This window comes from Accipiter gentilis, chromosome 30 (genome assembly GCF_929443795.1).
Source record: "Accipiter gentilis chromosome 30, bAccGen1.1, whole genome shotgun sequence".
NCBI lineage: Eukaryota > Metazoa > Chordata > Aves > Accipitriformes > Accipitridae > Astur > Astur gentilis.
In genome coordinates this window covers 8,091,348-8,112,945 of record NC_064909.1, presented here as the reverse complement: position 1 = coordinate 8,112,945, position 21,598 = coordinate 8,091,348, and positions in this window count along the sequence as shown.

Sequence of the window (21,598 nt, the reverse complement as noted above, 5' to 3'; positions counted from 1 at the left end):
GTCACTTTTCAAAGGCCTCTCCCCAGCTTCAACGCATCTTTTTAAGTGGAAAGCTGAGGTCTCGTGTTCAGCTCCAGAAACAGGTTGTTACAACTTGCATCACACCTAAGAGAAACCTGTGGTGAAATTAGTGATATCACCATGAGCAATCATCACCCTGAGAGAAAGTCTGAAAACAAGTGGGCCCTGTTGCCAGCTGAGGTGCTCAGCTAAGTTTGTATAGAGGGTGAAGGACGTTGGATGGGCAGTGAGCCACTGGTGAAGACTCTGAGAAAAATGTTCTTCTGACATGAGATAAAGGAGTTTAGTGTAAGTACAACTGTTTCTAACATGCTTTGCCCTGCCTCTCCCTGCTTCACTGAGGCATTTTGCTTAGTACTTCTGCCAGCCGTGACCACCAAGTTTCCTGTAAGATTTGCGAGAAGGATGGCAGAGTGGGGTGCAGGGGGGACAGCAGCTTGGAGTGAAAGCAGGTCTTCCTATTGCCAGTTACTGTCTGTAGTGTGGTAACTGCTGGGGACCACTGTCATGGAGCAGGACCTGCCCCTGGTAGGTGCACACTGAAGACCTTGTCCCTGCCTCTGAAATCCACCTTATCGACTTGTACCACAGCTCACAATAAGTCAATGCAGCCTCATGTCCATACCGGGTGAGCAAAGGAGTAGACTTAGTGACTAATCAGTCAGTCACAGAGAAGCATCCTGAAGAACATAGCTAGCCACGTGGGCTCCTTCTGCTACTACGGTTATGGAGAGCAGAGCCCCAGCAGCTCCCCGTGGGACTGCCCTGCACGGCTGCTCTCCCACGGCCTGCTGTAACAGACACCTGGGGACACGCAGGAGGCATGCGTTACAAGGAAAATTGGAGAGAGGCAAAATATATACTGTTACTCCACTTCTACTGGTGCTGACCCTATTAATGTTTATAAGGCCCCATGCCTTCATGCACAGTTGCTGTTTAAAGCAAAAAAGACACACTTGTTGATAATAATTCAGATTAAGCAAATGATTTAGAGGACTTGTAATTCAAAGCATATGGAAGATGATAGTGAAGATCCAGAGATCATGTTATGTCGCCTGTCAGGAAGAAATATATGAATACAAGGATATTCAAACTTTAGTAGGAAGAGTCTTATCTTGTATTCTTTAGCAGTAAATTCTGTGAAGACTAACTAAAACCTACTACTGGGGAGGGGGCGGGGGGGGGGGAGGAAAAATGGAGTGGCAAGACTGTTCACAAGTTTTTCCAGGAAAACATATCCCTACCCTTTTGGTCAAGATGTGAAACACTGTTGAAAGAAGTCAAACAGATTCGTGTTGAAAAGGCTCAACTGAAGTTTTCATCAGTCAACTGCAGAAAGAAGAAAATGGGGCTCAAAGAGGAAGAGGAAGATTTGTGAAAAGCAGGCAGTATATAAAGACTTCACAATCACACTCTGCCTAATGTTTCTTGAGATGTGATAATTTGATCCTTCTTTTTTTAAGAAAACATATCTTTTTCTCTCTCTGAGTTTTAAGCAGGAGAGAGAGAGACACATCGGGCTGGTTCAGGCTGACTGCCTCTGAGAGCTCCCAGGCCACGTAGGGCCCGTATCCTTTCTTTGGCACAGACATGGACCTTGGCATCTTAACTCTAACAAGTAGGCTTCTTGCAAGGAAGTACAAGTGATTTTTTTCAAGTTGACATGGATGCTTTTAAGAGCTGTATTTTAAAAACATGAAGGAAACAAACTGGTTTATATCCTCCCTTTGTAGTTGCATGCAGTCAACAATTGCCTGTGTGTAATAGGTGCCCCACTTCCCCATGCAAACTGAGGGGAAATATAATTCAGTAGGAGCCACCCTCATTATGAAACTGTCTTTGATGTCAAGCCAGAGGGCAAACAACACATTTATTAGAAATTGCGGCTTTTAAACAAAAAATCCCTGCTAACCACAGTTTTTCAGCAAACGACTGTGAGGCTGAGAAGGAAGACTGAACTTGGCTTCTTGGAATGATAAAGCCGGAATCTGATCTTGGCTTGATTTTACCAGTGTAATTCAGTTAATCCTTGATTTATGTTCACAGAAAACAGAATCAGACTGTTAGATTTTAAAGTATCTATGGAATGGGAACTTCATAAAACCTGCCTCTTGGACCTAAATGTTTGGACCATGTAAGTAAGGAAAAATAGACTGATTTTCCCATATATACACACACGTGTGTGTGTGTGAGCACGTGTGTAGGTTCCTGTGAGACTTAAACAATGACACCATGAAGAGTTACCTTACTTTAAGATGGAAGCTTTAGCAAGACACAGCAAATTAAAGACTTACTATTTAATAAATAATTTCAGGAAAATAATAAGAGTTCTACACGTTTACACTCACTGTTTAACAGGTATAATGCCATTCTTATTTATCATCTTTCTGCTAACTTCAGGTATGCCCTAAGAACAATTTCCAATTTTCAATATTACAAGTACCTGGCATGTATGAAGATAATGGTACAAATTGGTATTTATGAATTGCAGCTTTCTGTAAATACACTAGAAGGAATGCAGAGCAGCCAGTCAGACAAATAGGTGACCAGGGGCACAGTAGCACTTTTAGAAGTGGGTGTACTTAATGTTTTATACAAGACATTGGCTTTGTGCAAGTTCGTGACCTATTAAAAACCTTATATGACTTACTAGCAGGTATTGCCTCATTCTTGGACGCAAGCTGTTGATCAGCACAAATGCTACTATTTCTACATGTTTTACCATCCTGTCCTTTAGTCCTAAGAGTAACGAACCTAAAGTCTATTTGAAAAATGGAAACTCTTCAATTAAATGTCAGGTTTTAATCTGTATATGGCTCTGATTTCTGATTCATTATAGAATTTTGATAAAAGACAGCTCTTAGCAGAGCGAATATTACAGAGGCAAAAAATAATGCTCATTTCGTCGAATAGGCAATGAATTTGCGAACAGACTCTGTACAGTCTACCTGGGGAATTGAAAAGTTTAATGACTTAGACTGTGGGTCAAGGTGGCAGATATGAAAAGAAATCACCATTTTGCTGCCTTATGTTACAACATGTGTTCCATGACCTATAATTATTCTGATACACAGTCCATCTCTTAAAGACCAAGTTCCCAGAATCATGTGTTCATATGGGAACAAACTCCTCTTTGCTTCTTTTTACCAACTACTAAAGAGTATGAATAAAAGAGAACTCTATAAGTGTAAAAATAATCTTGCAATTCAGAAACCACCATAGCTGTGGTGCAACTGATTCTGTGTGGCTTCTTGACAGTAACAATCAATGGACAAGAGTAGGTGACTAAAATTAGCAGTAATTCCAAAGTGGATGTTGATGGTGAAAAAAAAATCACAGGATGGCAAACATATCTCATTCTGAAAGTAATAGGAAAGGGACATGAGAACTATATAGTAAAAAGGGCGTAAGAAAAACAGAGATACCGTTTATATAATAATATTTGTATGATTTACTGTGAGGGAAAACCAAATATGCAGCACCAAAAATTCCACCCTAAATCTCAGGAACAGATTAACTCTTACCTCTCTGAAGTCACCAGCCCATGTAATATCAGTTCTCAGTTTCTTCGGTACCCTCTGGAATTTATTTCTGTCTGAATTTCAGTCTTCCAGGTCTAGCTCAGAGACGGTGGACTCCTTGTGTGTGACAAAGGAAGTTGCAGCAATGCAGTGACAGCTCAGCCAGCCTTGGTTCTTACTTCATAGTGCAAATCCCTCACCAAAGTTGCAGAGAACATGCCTTCAGCTTGCTTGGAATAAATTCCTTAACTACTAGTATTCCTAATAAAAATTACTGTGGATTACTGACAAAAGCTACCTTTTTCCCATGATGAGATAAAGCACCCTCCAATGCCATCTAGTGATGCCGATAGAATCTTATTAGAAAACCTAGGTCTTGGGCATTCCAAGTAAATTTTATGCGTGTGTATACTATGTCTTATACTTATGTTTTCATAGCAAACCCAGAACAATTTTTCTTCAACTAATTTCAGCAGTTTTTACTAATTTACTCTGTTAATTTGCTATACTATTAGCATATTGCCTTTTTTTGTCCTTCAAAAATTGTTTGGCAATGTAAGAGGCTGCTGAATCTGCTCCAGCTGTCACCTTGGAAGGAAAGTTATTTGGTGCCATATTCCATGTTGATTGCCCTTAATTCAAACTCTACCACGGGACCACATGAAGCTGGCTGTTCAGTACTTTCCAAGGGGCATGCAGCCCACTTTAAAGCAGAGCTCCAAACGCAGAATCCTATGGAAAAATACTAATAATTAAGAAACTGCACATTATTTATTGTAGCAAAGCGTACATGAATGGCATCAAATTTCTGTTGCCATGTCCTCTTAGAGCTGTTGAGGCTGATAAGATTTCATAGAGCCACAGAAAATCTGGGGAACGGAACATAGAGGGGATGAAGGAGGGAATGGCAAATTTGCTGTGTTTAATGTATTGGGCACCATCTGTATTTTATTCAAATAGGGTTATATATTTTGTGAAAATAAAAACCAGCCTCATGAGTCAGTGTGTGCAAGGCAGTCACTTGAATATATATAATGGGAAACATGTTTTAGGTTGGAAGTTGCAAAGGGAAATCAAATGTTTGAAGTGTCAAAGTTGGAAAAATATAAAATACGCCTGACACCGTAGCTATTGAAGCCAAAATGAATAAATCATCATCTCAGGAAAGAAAACCCCACCAAGCTCTTGGCTATAACCTTCATTTTCCTACACTCAAATAAAATTACATACAACCTGATAATTTAACCAGACTTGTCAATAAGAACTGATGGCTTCAACAGACACTATCACTTCATGCTTCAGTGTAGACTTCAGAAGCATCTAGTGTATTATCCAAGAAATAAATTTAATGTCAAACTTTTCTCTTTAGGTTGATAGACAGAAGAACCTGATGCAGTGGAGCTGATGTAAAATATGTCATATTGCAGAACACTAGAGTAAAATGAAATTAATGCCAGCTCAGTACTTTATTCCCCATGTACAGCTTTTCCTGAGCAGTTATGTAAGAAGTATTTTAGTATCTAAGTAGGGCAAGCATGACTTCCAAGAAGGAATTTGAGAGAAACTTTGAGGTTACAATAATAGGAGCCTGAGTTTACACTCCAATTTCTGTTACAGTCTTGGTGTTGATTCTGGTCAAGAAAACTTAAAAAAGGCATTTTCTCTTCACATTAGGCTCAGTGTCAGAAACGTGATTTGCAAACATAATAGCACCTATCTGTGCCTGTCTGGAGAAAGTTATTGGGACATAGTGTTTTCTGGCTTTGTCTGCTTCGAGGTTTTATTTACAACAAATGAAGTAACTTGGTGTCTTTTTAGCTGCAACTTGACATGCAATAATTTGGGCAAACTGAGGACATCTTACCATTTAGTGTTTAAGATGCATACATACCTATTTATTCATTCATCAGAAGGGAATAGTCCCTGGAAACTGCAAGTCAAAATAACGACTCGTTTTTATTTGCTGAATAACCTAGCTGGCCTTTTACATTCTAAAAATAAGTTAGCTGGTCTAAAGCCTCTGCTGTGCATAGCATGAGCTGAATGCTCCGGTGAGGGAAAGAATAATCGGGACGGGATTTGGCAACCCAAATCTCTCCTTCACTCTGGCCCTAGATACATGTTGCAAAAGGCTTTCCTTACCTGTTTAGGCTCTGTACAGGTCTCAGAGGACCATCGTCCCCCCGGGAGCTGCCATGAGTTCTCCACCTACTCTGTCCTGTCTAATCTTCTTTTTCCCAGCTGTGACACAGTGAGCTGTGCAGCTTCTTGGCCATGGTTTTACACTGTGAGAAAGCCCCAACTGCACCACGTGAATTACGTTTAGAGGTAAATTGGACTTCTCCTGAATGGTGCCAGGTAAGCAAATGGGCAGATGAGACAAACTCCGGCACCTTCCCCCACACTAAGCAGCAATTAGGTTTCGAAAGGTCCTGTTGGCTTTCAAAGGATCATGTGAAGATAGGTATCCAAAGCTGTGGTGACACTGAAAGCCTGTCACCCAGGCAACTTTCATGTCTCCAAAATGACCCTGATGGGTCTGACCAAAAAGCCAGTCACCCTGGCTGCGATGTCTGACAGTGGCCAGCAGCTGACCCCGAGGAAAACAGTAAGTACAGACATGACCTTTCTTCTGACACTCTCCTCCTCTCTGCCAAGCAGCAGTTCAGGATTTCCACAAGGTTAAATTATCAAACCAACTCCAGTCATTATCTACAAGAGTGTCATATCACTTGTCTTGGCAGCTATGGCAGGACCAGTATCTCCTACTTTGAAAATAGACTCCTCAGCTTTGGCTTGATGCATATACTGCAGCAGGAAATCGTTATTCTGTGACAGAGTGCTTTTCTATTGACATGATATCTTAATTAAATCTACAAATGGAACATGTCTTTGGTGTTTTCAGTAATTTTTTCCTCTGTGAATTACCTTCAATATTTGTTTGTTCATCAGCCAGAAATGCAGTCCAAGGGAAGTTGGAAACAATGCTCAGCTTAGAATCTTGATATTAGCAGATACAGCCCACATAAGGCCATTAAAAACATTTATTTAGCAAAACCTCAGGCTCCACAAAGAAGGTAGGGCTTTTCACCATCCTTGAAGATTATACCTCTAGCAGTGGATGATATTGCTACGTGTAGATTGGAATTTTTTATTACTCACCTCTTGAACAGTTAGGAAAGTTTCGTTAAAGCACCTCTGCTGATGGAACTAAAAAAAAGTGCAATACTGAAATCTTTTTTACGTATATTACTGTTATGTATATCTGGACTAAGCAATAAGTTTCTGATTTTTCTGGACATAGTTTGTAAAAACAACAGAGGCAGATCCAGTGCTATCTGATCCTGTAGTGCAGGATCTCCAATCTCAGTTGCTGCGTTCTGGTCCACAATTACCTTGTTGAATGAATGGATTATATAGGTTGAACTAATTCAGGAATCATGGTGAGGTAACTGAACACTGAATTCGGGCTATTTACTTCATATGACTGTGTGGAAATAAAATATCTAATGTGTCTATTTTTTTACAAGATTGCTGTTAAATTCACAGTTTGGAATGCAAGTTTTAAAGCATGTCCAAAATGTCTCTTTTGAGGTCACCTGTTAATCAAGTGTACTTACTACCAGACATTCATATGCATTAAATTGTTTTTCAATCTCCAATTGCACTTAATGTGACAAACTTGAAAACCTCAACAAGCAAAGGTATTAATTACTCTGCTTCATACACCGAATATCTTTGCTGTAAATGAACGTGAGAGATCTGATCCTCTTTTCAATCTGCATGAAGATTTTATGAATGATTCTTTATCTCCAAGTGTCTAAGTTTCAAAGATACAGTCACCCAGCTTTCTGGTAACTGTAGAAGACTACTAAGTACAAAATACAAATGGCTAAGGAATTAGACAAGCTGAGATTCCCTTACTCTTGAGAACAACTCTTGAGAACAACTTGCGTCCTATCTCCAAACCAGAAAAATGTTTGTGAAAAAAGTGCAGGAGTGCAGAGGAGAGAGGAGGAGACAGTGAAGCCTGACTATTTTCCCTAAACTGGTATGTTCACTCCTGGGACTCAACTGAAAAAGCTCGTGAGGTGCATGAGAGGCAAAAGAGGCTTAAAACATTTACATTATAGCTACTTTAACTTGTCTTTCTTACTCCTTTTGGTTTCTTGCTCTCTATCAAATTAACACTATCATTTATATATAGCAGTTGTATGTGAATGGATGGCTTAAGTTGGTTTTGTCATGAAAAGGTCAAATTCCCACTGCCAACCCATCCTTTCTGAACTGGACTGCAAAATGAGGGCTCCTCATGCAGCCTTTGCTCTCAGGCGAGTCCTAGCCCAATACAAACAAAGCCATTGACTTCAGCATGCCTGCTTGTATGAATAAGGCCTGTAAGATACAGCCTGTACATTCCAAATTGCCTCTTTTTTTTTGTGCCATTCACACCAGGGATTAATATCTGTGGGAGGCTTTTGTGAAGCCTTCACCCTCTTGCCCTTCCACAGTCCAGCAGTAGCTATGACTTCAAGGATGCAGCTAGATTTTTTTATCCATACTGCCCTTTGTAAAACAGCCCTTTAGTTGAGATTGCAGAAACTGAAAATTTTCCTCTAGTCTGCAATTTAAAGTCCCAAATTGCCTTTCTTGGAATACTGTTGGAAGGGCTGAAAGCCAGTGCTTTTCAGCTCCCACTGCTGGTTGATACTTCCCTGCCCTCTGTCAAAATTTCAAAATTAGAGAATGGCAGCGGCCATGGAATACAAGCTGTCCATTAGCTTACCTAAGAAATGATGCATTGAATATTCATTGTTCCCTATTGCAAAATGTCATTTTTCCATGAGTACTGCTTGAAGCCGTACAGAGAATACATTTGCATAAACCATTTGTCAGAAACAGAAGCCTCTTTGTGAAGAACTATTAAGAAACCACATAATCTACTTTTCTGTTCTTATGCAAGTTACAGGGAGAACACAGGGCTCCTTTGTAAACAGAATCTAAATACAAGTGCTTGGTATGTTTTTTCTGCAATCAAGATTCCATAAATAATAAAATTGGAGTTCAAAACCAGAAGTACCTGAAATTGTTAAATGTAATGTTAATGATTTCCTGGCAGTATTTGAGATTTGGAAAGTTTAACACTATTAATATCCACACTATTTTGACCAAGCTGAACTCCTCCTCCCCGGTTCTGCTAAATAAAGCTGTAATTAATCTGCAGTATAAATTTTGGTATCTCCAGTTCCTGGGGAAAAGCATTTTTATAATACATCGGGGGAAGTTGATTCTGTAAATTCAGTTGTGGGTTTTAATAGCCTTCATAATTCATTGCTGTCTCAATGATTTTCTGCTTTTATTGCCTGTCTGAGCCCTTTTGTCTAGATAGGTGGCCTTGAAGGTTGCTTTTTTTTTTTATGATACCACCTTTCCTCCTTAATGTTTCATTGCCCTTCTCCGGTAGCTGGTCTCGTGCACACTTAAAGAGGCCCTCCACCACCTCCATGATCACACAGATTGGGATAAGTAAGCCAGATAAGTCAAGGCAAACAAAGCCCAAGTGTGGCACACTCAACAGCCAAAGAGATTACTGCTCATGCGATTAACATCTTTTCATGCCCCTTCTCCCACCACAAGATGGTCTTGTTTCCTTTTCACTGGACAACACAGTTCAAGCATTTACTTGTTGCATTTTCCCGCAGTGAATTACTCAGGCATTTCTATCATTCCCTGGGAGCCCTCCCATGCCTGGCTGTGCTGCAGAGGGGAGGCACAGGGGCAGTGCTGCTCAGCGGGGAAGCACTGGCAAAAAACCTCTGCACGTGTGTTGCTAGGCCGTCTTGGCAGAGAGCACGTTAATGTACTCGCTTTCTGGTTTATTAATGGATAACTGCTTGTTTGAAATGAAATATGAAACCTTTGCCGATAACATATGCCCTCAGCGCACAGCGACAGTCATTTGGATTAGCAGAATGCAGCCAGTTACCTGCAATTATTATCAACAAAAGTCATATGGACCAATTACGTATCACCTTTAATCCCAGTGTATCAGTCTCCCGCCCGCATTCATTTACATTGGCCAGTCACGCTAGGCGCTGAGTGCCTCCTGATACCAGGCAAAGTCAAAGTGCCCCAGTGTTTCCCGGGGCAGTGCTGGACCTGGCTGGAAGCCCCACAACGCTGTTTTGTGCGTGCCTGGTTTTCCAGCTGATATTACATTCCAGAATTGGAGTAGAAAATAAATAAATCGATGAAGTTTAAAAAAAGAAAGGGAAAAGTGTGGGAACCACCAAATGCAGGAGGCCTACTTTAGATTAGCCACATTTAAATGATTGTATAATGATACTTTATAATCGCACAGTTCTAGATTCAGCACAGCACCTACACACAAAAGCCCAGTGGGACTACAGTTGTACTGCAGGCTAAGCCCAAGCTCAAGTTGACAGAAATATTCCTCGCTACTCACCCCTTACAGTATGTCCCAGGCTTGGGGTTCAAATCCTTGATCCAGCAACTTCTTAGTTAAATACACCAGATAGCACGCATTCAGCAAGGGGAACTGAGATCTTTTTCTCAGGAGTTATAGATAGTGGTACCGATCGAGTTCTGCACGTCCTCCCTGGATTTTAAACTCATTTATTTGGCTCACAGCTATTTGGTGTTTGCTTTCCATAACGTTTGTGTGATCAGACTTTACCGGCTCAAATATTTGCAGAAAGTGGATTACTGGAAAACTTGAAGAAACACATTTCAACATAAACATGAAATGATTCCTTCCGGATGTATGCATTCACACATTCAGTGCAGAAACAGAGCCGAATTGATCCGAGGCCTCTTGGCCAATCTCTTCTAAGCAGCCCAACCCAAACACACTTATCAGTGACTCCAGCCAAAAATTAAAAGCGTATCTGATTAAGTGGACTGAGATGTGATCGACTTGCATGTATTGAGAAAGCAGGCAAATTTCACCAAACAAAGTCTTATGGGCTTGCTGCAGCCCTGCCTGAGGTTGAAGGTAATTTTTCCTGCGGGATTTTGCACCCCAGGATGTGGTGAGCATCCCACTCCTGCCGCCGCCTCTGCTCCCCCCTTCCTGCGCTCCCTCGCCCTGCTCCTGCCCCTGGTGGCTGTGCCAGCTGGTGGAGAGAACAGATTTAAAACTGTCCACCAACCTCCCTTACCAAACTAACCGAGGAACAAACCAAAGCAAATCAGAATAGTATTTGGTGGAAATAGGAAGTATTTACTTTTAGCTTACATTTAATCAGACTCAAGAGGGTTTGTTACACACTAAATGGAAAGCACGCAAGATAATCAGAAGCAGGTTTAAATATTTTACAATGTATTGATAGCAATATCAGTACTTTTTCTTAATCATCATCTGTTCACTATTTATTTGCTTATTTCTTTCATAAATTGCTTTTAAGACACGGCAAAAGTATTTACCTTATGCTCTGAAGTTTTTCAAGAGCAGATGAGCTCTAAGCACACATTTTTTCTTATCAGCATGCCTCTGTTTTGAACTCTGGTACGTAACAGCTCATCCAGTACTAGTCAACAAAGTTGGTTTGATAACTGATGGTGCAGGCAGAGAACCGAACAATTAACTCTGTGGTTAATAGTAAAAGAATATCCCATGTACCTATTCTTCTATCTATAGATCCAAGAGCTTGAAAACAGCTGTGTGCTTTAGGCAGATTATTTACTTTTGGTTAGTAACAACATTTAGCTTAGCATCCATGGATTCAACTGTTAACATCCTTGCTGGAATGCAGAAGAGTGCCAGGTAACAGTGTTTTCTTTTATAGTGTTAATGCTCACGGCTGGGCTGGATCGGATGGCTTCAAACGGGGCTGCCCTGTGGTGGTGTGTGGGCTTTGTATTGGAAAAGTGCATGCTGCTCAAAGACGTCGTTTTGTTCAGTGCTTATGAAATACACTGGCTGGGCGTCAGACTACTCACTTTCCAAGATGGTAAAGTTTTGTTCTGTTTTTCAATATTTCTTAACTGTGGTTTTCTGACTGCCTCTGCAAAGTCCTGGCAAGAATACTTTTTTTCTCCTGGATCCTTGAACTGATAGCTGTCACATGGGCTTTTCGGTCTGAGATTTTTGAAGTGATTATTGCAGCCAGACAATAACTGTCACCTATATTTAGCAGGATTCAATCCCTAAACTCTCCTGAAGAAGTCAGCATTTCCAATAAAGCCAAAATTTGGGTTTCTGAACTGTCCAGATGAAATTACTCTACAGAGTAACTGCATAACAACGGGCACATTTTGTACGCTATTGCTCTTCTGGCTGCAGAAACATGGAATTGGTGGAAAAGATTTGGGCAGCCACCTGGAAAACTTAATCCTGAATATTTTACTAAAAATAAATGATTGCTCTTCAAAGACAAAGAAGAAAACAGTATGAAAATAATTCTTATACTCAAAGTATGTTCCTATCGGTCCCTTTTCAGGGATTTTCTTCTGATCTTTATGTTCCCCATATCCCATATTTATATTGATTTAAAATTGTACCCAAATATGTTAATTGGACATATATTTGTACTGAGAAAAATGAGTAACTAAAAAACAAACACTCCAAACAAATGGTATATTTTGTGGCACGCTGCAGAGAGGGGTGATTAATATGACCCCCAAATGTAAGAGTTTCTGGCAAATAGGATTACAAGCTTTGCCCTTCAAAACCCAAACTGGGTACATGAAGTTTTTTGCAGAAAGGAGGCCTGCCCAGAGCCACAGGTTTTTGCAAGCTCTTGCATCCGTTCCCTCTTTCTAGTCTGACTTGTGTTCAAAATAAGGTGCTGGCAGTCAGCAAGTTGCCATGTATCTTGCAGAAGCACTAACTTGCTAGCTGAGTGATGACTCCAGACTCAGCATTCCCTCAGCTCTCACTTGTGACAGTGATTGCCAAAGCTAGTGGTAAACCAGATAAGGTGGGAGGAACAAGCACAAAGCACTCCTTTGGATTCCTTTTGAATTTTTGAACAGTGACACATCATCATATGGTCTTATGTTCTTTAGATAGCCTAAGGCCATGCATTTGCTAAGAAGGAATGCCGAGTCATTATTTCTCACTCTCTCTTTTCAGACATGAAATTAAAATCTCACATGTTGTGCCAGAGTTTAAGAGTTTGTTACTTTAGCAGGAATCAGGATTACTAAGATCACCTTTTTATCATGGCCTGGTGGAAGACTAGCTTAGCAGAGTAGCTATGACTTGCAGCAGAGCCTGGGGATCTCCTGGGCTTAAAAGGAAAAGGCAGGATGAGAGGGGCACGGCGGTGGTTGTTCTGTTTTTCATAAAAGGTTAAGACAGTGCTCTGGCACAAAGGGCGGGAGCGTGATCCGCTGGAGACACTCTGCCCAAGCACTTAGGGGGACAATTGCTTAGGTGTTGCTTGAGCCTCACCATTTCTGAAGCTGTTAGCTCTGCCAGGTTTATGCTCCTGCCACAGAGAAGGACGTAAAGCTGCAGAGGGTCCAAATCAGCCTGGTCAGCTGGTGTTGCGGATGAAGGCTTGGGAAAAAGCAGCCTGCTCTAAATGAATTCTTCCATGACAGATCCAGGGTGGCTGGAAGCATCACAGAAAAGTGGTAGATATGTTTATTTGGCAAGAATTCATTCTAATAGTCCCAAGACACCCATGATACTTAATGTCTGGGCAGAAGAGTAACTGCCACATGTAACAGCATCACCTTGATTTTAGGGCATCCCTTCTACCAGTTAAATTTACTCCTTTTCCAGTCATTGATCTATCTGGGAATCCCTTACAAATTCATGAGAGTTTTATTAAATGTTGGGTAATATGTGACCCCATCAAGTGAATGCAGTGTCCACTTGGGAGATTTTTGTTCTATTCAGACCTTTGTTGACAATGCAGCAAGCTCTGCTATGGGCTGCCGGTGGGCGGACAGCCCGGTCTGAGCTGCGCTTTGATTGATTTGCACAATAGGAATGAAAATATTCCTGAAACTCTTGAGATCACTCAAATCTTCCTGCCAGACTTCCATGAAATATAACATGCAATCAATTTAGCTTACAGCCAAATTCTCCCCTTTCAACCCCCTCTTTCCTTTGGTGTGTCAGCGAAGATAAATGAAAGAAGCAATAAGGAGTACAAACAGCAGTAGCAACGAAAGCAGCAATTGCTTGTGTAGGGGGGACTCACGGTGCCAGACCAGAGCAGAACCCACAACAACTTGACCAAACACAGGAATGAATGAAAGGTCCTTTTGAAAGGGCAAAAGAAAGACCGCGTTGACCTCTTTGCAGAAAGAGGAAACTTCAAAGGCTTTACAACAGCTAAAAGACCCAGTTACACGCAGCAAAAATGACTTGCATTGGATGCTAACACAGCGAAACTAAACAACGTCACAGTAAGAGATATAGCAGAAGGTGGAGTAGAGGGGGCATATTTTCCACTAGTCACTGGAAAAATGTCGAAAAGGCTAATTCTGTCAGTTTGGTGTTAAGGGTAGGGTTCTTTTCAAAGCTGTACATGTGAGGAAAACAGAAATTTAGACAGAACTCCTAACAGGCTTTGGAAAAGTCAGGCACATGTTTTCTTTTCATTTTTCTCACCAAGAAACGTTCTCATCATGTGCTTCTTTTGGAAACATTTGGCAGTTCCTTAGGTATGACAGAACTGTGTTTGAGGAAGGCAGAACTAATGAAATAGGTATTTAAAAGAGAAAGCTTCTGAATGAGCGTTGTATATGATTTATGAAAACTATATTGAAAGGGGCAAAAAGTGCTAATTGCCTGAGATAGTTGCATTCTGCTGTTTTTCTCCACCAAAGGTTCAGGTTTTTCACTTGCCCTGTACAGCTTGGAAGGTATTTGATCACACATGTAATTTTAAGCAAGAGAGAGGGCTGCTAACTGCAGTGAGACTGTTTGTGCTCAGTGTTAAGCAAGTGCAGAAAACCTTTTGCCAGACAGTGGTCTTGCGGGGCTCTGTCTCTGAATTCCAAGGGTTTGAGAGCAAGAAAGTCACGGCACTTCAATGAACAAAGACTTTCGTCTTTAATCTGCTCTAGTTGGGAAAGATAAGACCTCAAATGGAATCTACTTCAAGACTAGATTACACATTAAGATAAGCATAATACGATAAGGACCAACTGACACAGCTTCTGTAAGGGCAAATTGTGCTGCTCTATCTTTCAAGAATTCCTTGAAAAAGTGCATAAAGTAAGACTTGAAATGTATCTTTCGAACATAATTTATGTGGAATTTCAAAAGGCTTCTGACAAGACCTTTTGTGAGAAGCTTTGAAATAAAATAAATAGCAAGTCATGCTGTCAACATATAGGATGCTTGGAATTTATAGTAAATAGTCAATTTTAAATGGAAAGAGCAATAAGAAAACATGTTGGGCTGCTGTTTATTACTTAAATTATTTTGGGAAAAGAGATTTCATGCAATTTGTTGACAAATGGTTCTGGATTGGTAACAACTAAAGAGGACCATTAGACACTCCTAGAAATAGTTGTACTCACCCGAAGCATTCATTCTTCCATCCATTTATCAGCATTCTGGCAGCTCTAATGAAAAGTAGTATGTGTTAGAAAATATAATAAACTTCTCATTATCGTAATGGACTTTGATCTAACATGGTTCCCTGAGGAAAGAGATATGAATCATTGTGAGTATTGCAGTTTAATGAATATGTCTTTTCAAAATAAACTAACAAAGAGAAGATTAGAGAAATACTTTACAGAAGTAATATCTCACTGTAATAATCATTTAATAGAAAACTATGAATGATACATTCCCACCACAGTTCAGTTTTGGATGCCTCAATATAAATTGACAAACTATGCATAGAAAGCACCTGGAGAAGAATGACAAAACCAGTCAAAGTTATGTGAAGATTCACATAAATGATTACTTTGACTATGGGCATTTGACATCCAAAAGACAAGGTTAACAAAATATCAGGCAAAATATACTTTCTTAGATTTAAGCTTTGGAGTGCCCACATTCAAACTTGTGGGCTTCTTATTTGCTTAAAATAAGCATATGCTTACCAGATGCATGGTCAGTCCTTTTCAGCATGAGGGATGGGAACCCATTTTCAGGAGAGCCATTGATGTTGTTTTTTGCAGTTACCTTCTACAGACTTTTTACCAAGTAGTCCATGAATCCCTTTATCCACAGCCCATGAGTTGAAAAAGACTGGCTTAAGTGAGACTCAAATGTGATTTTAAAAAACAAAATAATGAATGTCAATGAGAAGAGTAGCCAGCCATTTCTTTCTTCTTTGCCCCACCATGTATAAACATAACAATGCATCCAATTGAACTCAGATGCAATTCATTCAGGACATCTAAATTAAAGAAAATACTACTTTATGTAGTATGAATAGTAGTCAATTTGTGATTCATTGGCACATGTAACTGCCAGAACATAGATGTAACATTCAAAATTGAATATGGGTCCTCTGTGGTACTTGAGTAAAGGTTTGGATTGATTCAGCTTTTCAAATCTACATAGGAACTTTTCAGTTTTAGGACTATTCCTCAATCTTTCCTGACAAAACAATATAGTCTTGTGATGGGTAAGGATTCTATCATTTATTTAATTTCCTTTTTTTTTTTATCCCCAATAGAAAGGTACCTTCTCTAAATCTATATACATGTAAAAATCCTATCCTTAAATATGTTACCAGTGATGGCAATTCCATAATATCATTTAGCAGAACTTTGTCCTATAGTCAGTAGTATAAATGGTCTGGGGAATTCACACTCCAATCTTTACTGATAAATAAGATCATATGTTTGGAACCAAATATCAGTTTATAAATCACTGTTTTTCCAGAGTGCTGTTGATATCAAAGTTCAGAATGACTAAGACATTAATGTGATATTGTCTGTTGTATTGGTTTCATTTGTCTCTGAATATATCAAATCAATAAAGTGAGATGAATGTGTAAGGTAAGACTTTGTAAATGTCCTGTATTAAACTATTGTACTTTCATTATATATGACAGGAAAATAAGCTACTGCCTTCTTTTCTGCTTTGGTGAGCTGTTATTTTGATAATTTTAAGTGGATAGGAATAAATGGTACATGCTTCAGCCTGTTGACTCACAGTTACTGATTATTCTTATGTGGATAGCCGCAGTAGCATGAAGATTGATTGCGCTAGCTCATAGGCAGCAGCTGCCATTTACAAATGCCAGCTAGTGCTTCTCATGGGGGTTTGTGATAGAATACAGAAATAAGCCAGAATTACTTCTATTAGCTGAATAAATGCCTTTTTTTTTTTCTTCTTATTTTGCAGTCCCACTCTGTGTCCCCAGAATAATCTTTTTTACAACGCTAGCTGATTTCAAGTGAATTTGATAAAGGCAGCTGAAGTTTAAAACGCAATTAGGTTCTTAGAAGTAGTGTCAAAAATCAGTAATCAAGTAGAAGAGAGAAAGAGGTTTTTCAGGTGTCCTGTCTAGAGGAGAGGCTGCCACATGTGTTCATTAGACATCAAGGAATCTATACAACCAAGAAACGTAAATGCTCCAAAACCCAGGGTTTTGTAATTATAAGATGCAAGCAATGCTTCCTCTAGGCAACCTGGTATATGTGTGTCAATTCAAGTTGTGTATCATCTTGTGATCACACAGTTGTGCTTTTTCTGTGGCAGCTTGGCATATAAGAGGCAAGCCATAAAAAAATTCCCTTCTTTTCATACAGATGCAGTTCACTTGATTTGAGATTAACAGAGAAATAATCACTTGGTGTTTTATTTAACACAGCGTGGTCATACTGGAACCATAACCCAAGCAGTTCTATTTAGTTTGGAACCTGGCACAGTATTTTTAACAGTGTAGGTATATGTATGTGCATATAGATGAATGTGTGTGCATATATGTGCATTCATTTTAGACAGTGTATATCCTATAACCAAGACTACCAGGTTGGGAGCTTTCTTCAGCATGTTTTGTTTCAAACAGGACATGTTTCTGCCAGCTTTACTCACAGTGAATACTATCTACTGGTGATTTACTCCATTGGCTTATATCAGATTACTCATGAAGCAAAGAGCTAATCAGCAGGAGGCAAAAGTGCTGCCAAGTTTTTCAATTTTATCACAAAGTCTTGTGATACTTGTTTTTTTTATTGTGCCCTAGCTGCTGGGATAAGGGAAGTTCATGAGAATCTAAGCTTCCATTAAATAGACTGACTTGCTAGCCTTCCAGGATGTGGGTAAAAGTTGAAAATATGAAGCAAATAACCTCAGAGGGTCAAGAAATGAGAAGTCAAATATAAACATTTTTCTTTCTTGAGGCAATCTCATAATATCTCATAATTTTACAGTGTCAGTGATGAATGAATAGCAGTGTCAGAAATACTTCCTTGACTTTAAAATGCTATGGGGTGAGTTCAGCAAAGATGAAATATAGACATTTGGTTTTCTGCATGAAAAGATGGATCAGCATAAACAATATGTGGGGCTGAAACAACAACAAAAAGTGCTATTATGGATTGAGCAGATACATGGCCCTTCATCAATGACAGTTGTCAGAACTCTTAAATGTCCTTTCTGGAATCAGATTGCTGAAACTATAGCAATATCCTTAGCAAGTACAAGCACACGTGTCTGCTCATTCAAGACAAGCATTGGCGTATGGGTTTCCTGATGATGGCTTTACAAAACTTTGTGTTTCAGTGAAAGAGAGACAAAAAGACTGAAAATCTAGAAGAAGCTAAAAAAACAAGGACATATCTTGTATGCAGCCTGGGGAATAGTAAAATGGCAAAGCAATGATGGGAAAAGGGATTCAGATCTTTGCAAATGAGCGCTTTCTGTTCTTTGGTTTGGGAAATGTCTACTCAAATTGTATAACAAATAGAGTTGCATCGGACAAACTTTACTCCATCAAGTGGAGTGGAAACTGATAAAACAAATCATGTCACCCTGAATTTGGCTGCTTAATTGGTTAACATCTCCTCATAATCCTATGCAAAGTGGTAGTGGCTTGCTAAACAATTCACTATTTTTTTAAATGTTTTTGTTTGTGTGGAGTCAGAGTTCCTCATGAGGTTAAGAGGACACACTAAACTTTAAGAAACAGTGTAATAAATTGCAGCAATCTAAGAAACTTCAGGACCATGCCACCAGGAGTAATGGCCTAACAGGAACAACACATATATTAAGAAACACTATTAATCAAAATCAGAGGCAGAAAACCAAGTTTAATGTACTCAGCTTTAACTTCCCAGAAGTAACAGTTTTCCTCTGCTGTGAAGGGTATTCTGGATGAAGCCACCTAAAAAGAAGTTGGAGCCAAACCTTTAAACAGAAGGTAGTCAGCTAGTGAAAAATTCCCCAGAACCTCTCCGTCATTTCCCTCTCACTTGTTATTTTGGCTTTGGCTCGTCCCCAAAATAAGCCATGTTTCCTGAGATATAGCTCTCCATGGCTCCTGATGTTGTCTCTCTCTCTCCCCCATGGATACTCTCCCCAGCGAGAGTATCACATGGATATCCTCTTTTGCATTTTTTATAGCATTCTCATCTCTAGCTGTAAAAGATTAAATTAAAAGACTATTTGACCTGCCTTTCCTGGTCAGTGCCACTCTAGCAAGCTATACATCACTGGAGGAATGTCAACTTCATGACCCATTACTCAAATGAGGCGCCAGCTACGAAGAGTGAGCCGAGAGATCCAGGAGTTTTGAATTTATTGTCATGTTACATCTAAAAATAAAATAGACTCTTATAGTGTGGGGAGTGGGAGGCACAGGAAAGAAAGTTTAGGAAGTCTCTCAGGTTAATGAAAAGCTTTAAATAATGTGACTCTGGCAAGCAGGGTTTCTTTTCACATGAGATAGCTAATTCTGCTAAGTTCATTTTCATACTGAAAAAGGCAGAATCTTTTTTATCCTCCCTCAGTGCAGCTGCTAGACTAGATTTTGGGCAGATTTACAGCATCAGATTGGATTTGGATGGATGAAGATATACCAATGACTCCACCTTTGTGTCATGAATCCTTATCCTGAAGCAAGAAAGACCAGTTTGTGACTCAGCTGCTGACCTGCTGCAGTTTTTCAGGCCAGATTGTTTAAGCTGGCTCTCATTTCAGGGGAAACAGTTGGGGCAGTAATAGCTCCAGAAGTTTAGTTTGACTGTTCTGTGCCTACTACAGCATGGCCATTCTTCCTGCTTCCATACTCTTTCAAACCTCAGGTTTTCCTCATGTCTTTCCTGCAGCCTCACTCTCCCAGCCCTGTGGTCTTGCTCTGTTCATCTTTCCTTCTTATTTCCATTTGGCTTTTCCATGAAGATTTCCCTTCTTTCCCTTTTTTAAATTACATATCCTAGTGACTTGTCTCTTCTGGGCCACCCCTCTAGGTATCCATATCCTTGAAACAAATCTGGGAAAGGAAGAAAAACAACTTCTTCACGGGTATGAACTCTGCTCTCTCTGTTGGCACACTTCAACCCTGTTGCCCCACTCAGTCTGATACATCTCTATAAACTTCATACTCTTGCAGAATGGGGCTTTTTAAGGATTTTGGTAGCCCATAGTGAGTTAAATGAACATTAACAGACCCTCAAGCCTGACATGCTACTAGAAGGCAGCTGGGGAGGAGGGAGGACTAATATGTGCAAGCCAGGGCACAGCATTTCAAGCTTTAATATAGAACCTGAAGAGTCTGGTTCTGATGAAGAAAGGCTGAAACATAACATTTGATGTAGTCAGAGGTAGATCTGTTTGTGCTATTGACAATCCTCTTTTAGGGGACCTGATGAAAAAAGTACAACCACGGGAGACTCAAGAGTAAGGCATTAAAAGGATGAGCAAAGGACACAATTTCAGCCTAGTATCCAGTGCGTGACATGCAATGTTTTGGAGTCCTCCAGTACAAAAGAAATTCCAGAGACCCTCCAGGACTGAAGGAATTTTTAAAAAACATTAAACAGTTCAGAGCTGCTCTTACAGTATTTTCTTTTAAATGTGTATAGTTTCACAGCTTCTGCATTGCCAAGGATTTCTTTTTTCATTAACTTTGTATTAGATCTTATGAAGTAATAGCAATATATTATCTCGCTTACATTAATACAGGACAATATAACTACACAAGGCATTTATGAATTAGTTGATCAGACTTTTGAGGGACTCCAGTCCAGTGGAATGGAGAAACAGACTGTCTGCGCCAAATTCTGCCATACACTTTAACCGTATGATTGCTGTTGCCTGCGGTGGTTTTGGTAGGATTTTGAGGGTAGGAGAGGAGAGAACTGAATCCAGACTGTTGATATAAACCTCTCCTTGTACATAGGTAATGGTTCCCACCTTTTCTTCCTCAACAGTTCTCCTGTGGCCCTTACTTGGATGCCAGTCCTGCTACAGCCATTGCTGGGTCATTTCCCCGAGCTGCTGAGGACCCCTTTGTGCTCAGTTAAGATTTGTCTGCATGGAGTTTCCTGTAAGGTTGGGGCTTTTGCTGCTTGGAAAAAAAGACGGTTTAATTCATGATGTTTGACCAGCACCCAGAAAAATGAAGCTTTAACTATAAGAGTGTTATGCTACTACTACTGATGATAATATTAACAATAATATTATTGGTACTACTTTTTACTATTACATTATAGTACTAAAATATGTTATTATATTATTTTTATTATTACAATAATTTACTTAGTTTCACTGTAGTGAAACCAATTTTTTATACATATATTTATATGTATATATATATCTATAAAAAGGGAAACACTTTTTAAAAATCTAGTTTCATAGCTGCTGAAAATGGCTCATTTTCCAGGCTCTGGCTTTTTGCAGGGATAATCCCCAGCACAGTAGTAAGCCAAGACACCGTAGACTGGAAACAAAAGTATATGACTCAAAAGAAAGGCTCTCATTCATGGCAGAATTACTGCAGCAGCTCACACTTCTGTGCTGGGACAAAGCAATCTCCAGAAGGGTGTGATCTTGGCTGAGAAGAAACAGTTTAAGTCCAGTACTCCACCAGTTTTGGTTTATGGTGTCTCACAGGCTGACAGGAAGGTCAGTCCCTACGCAATAGCTTGCCCTTCCCTGAGGA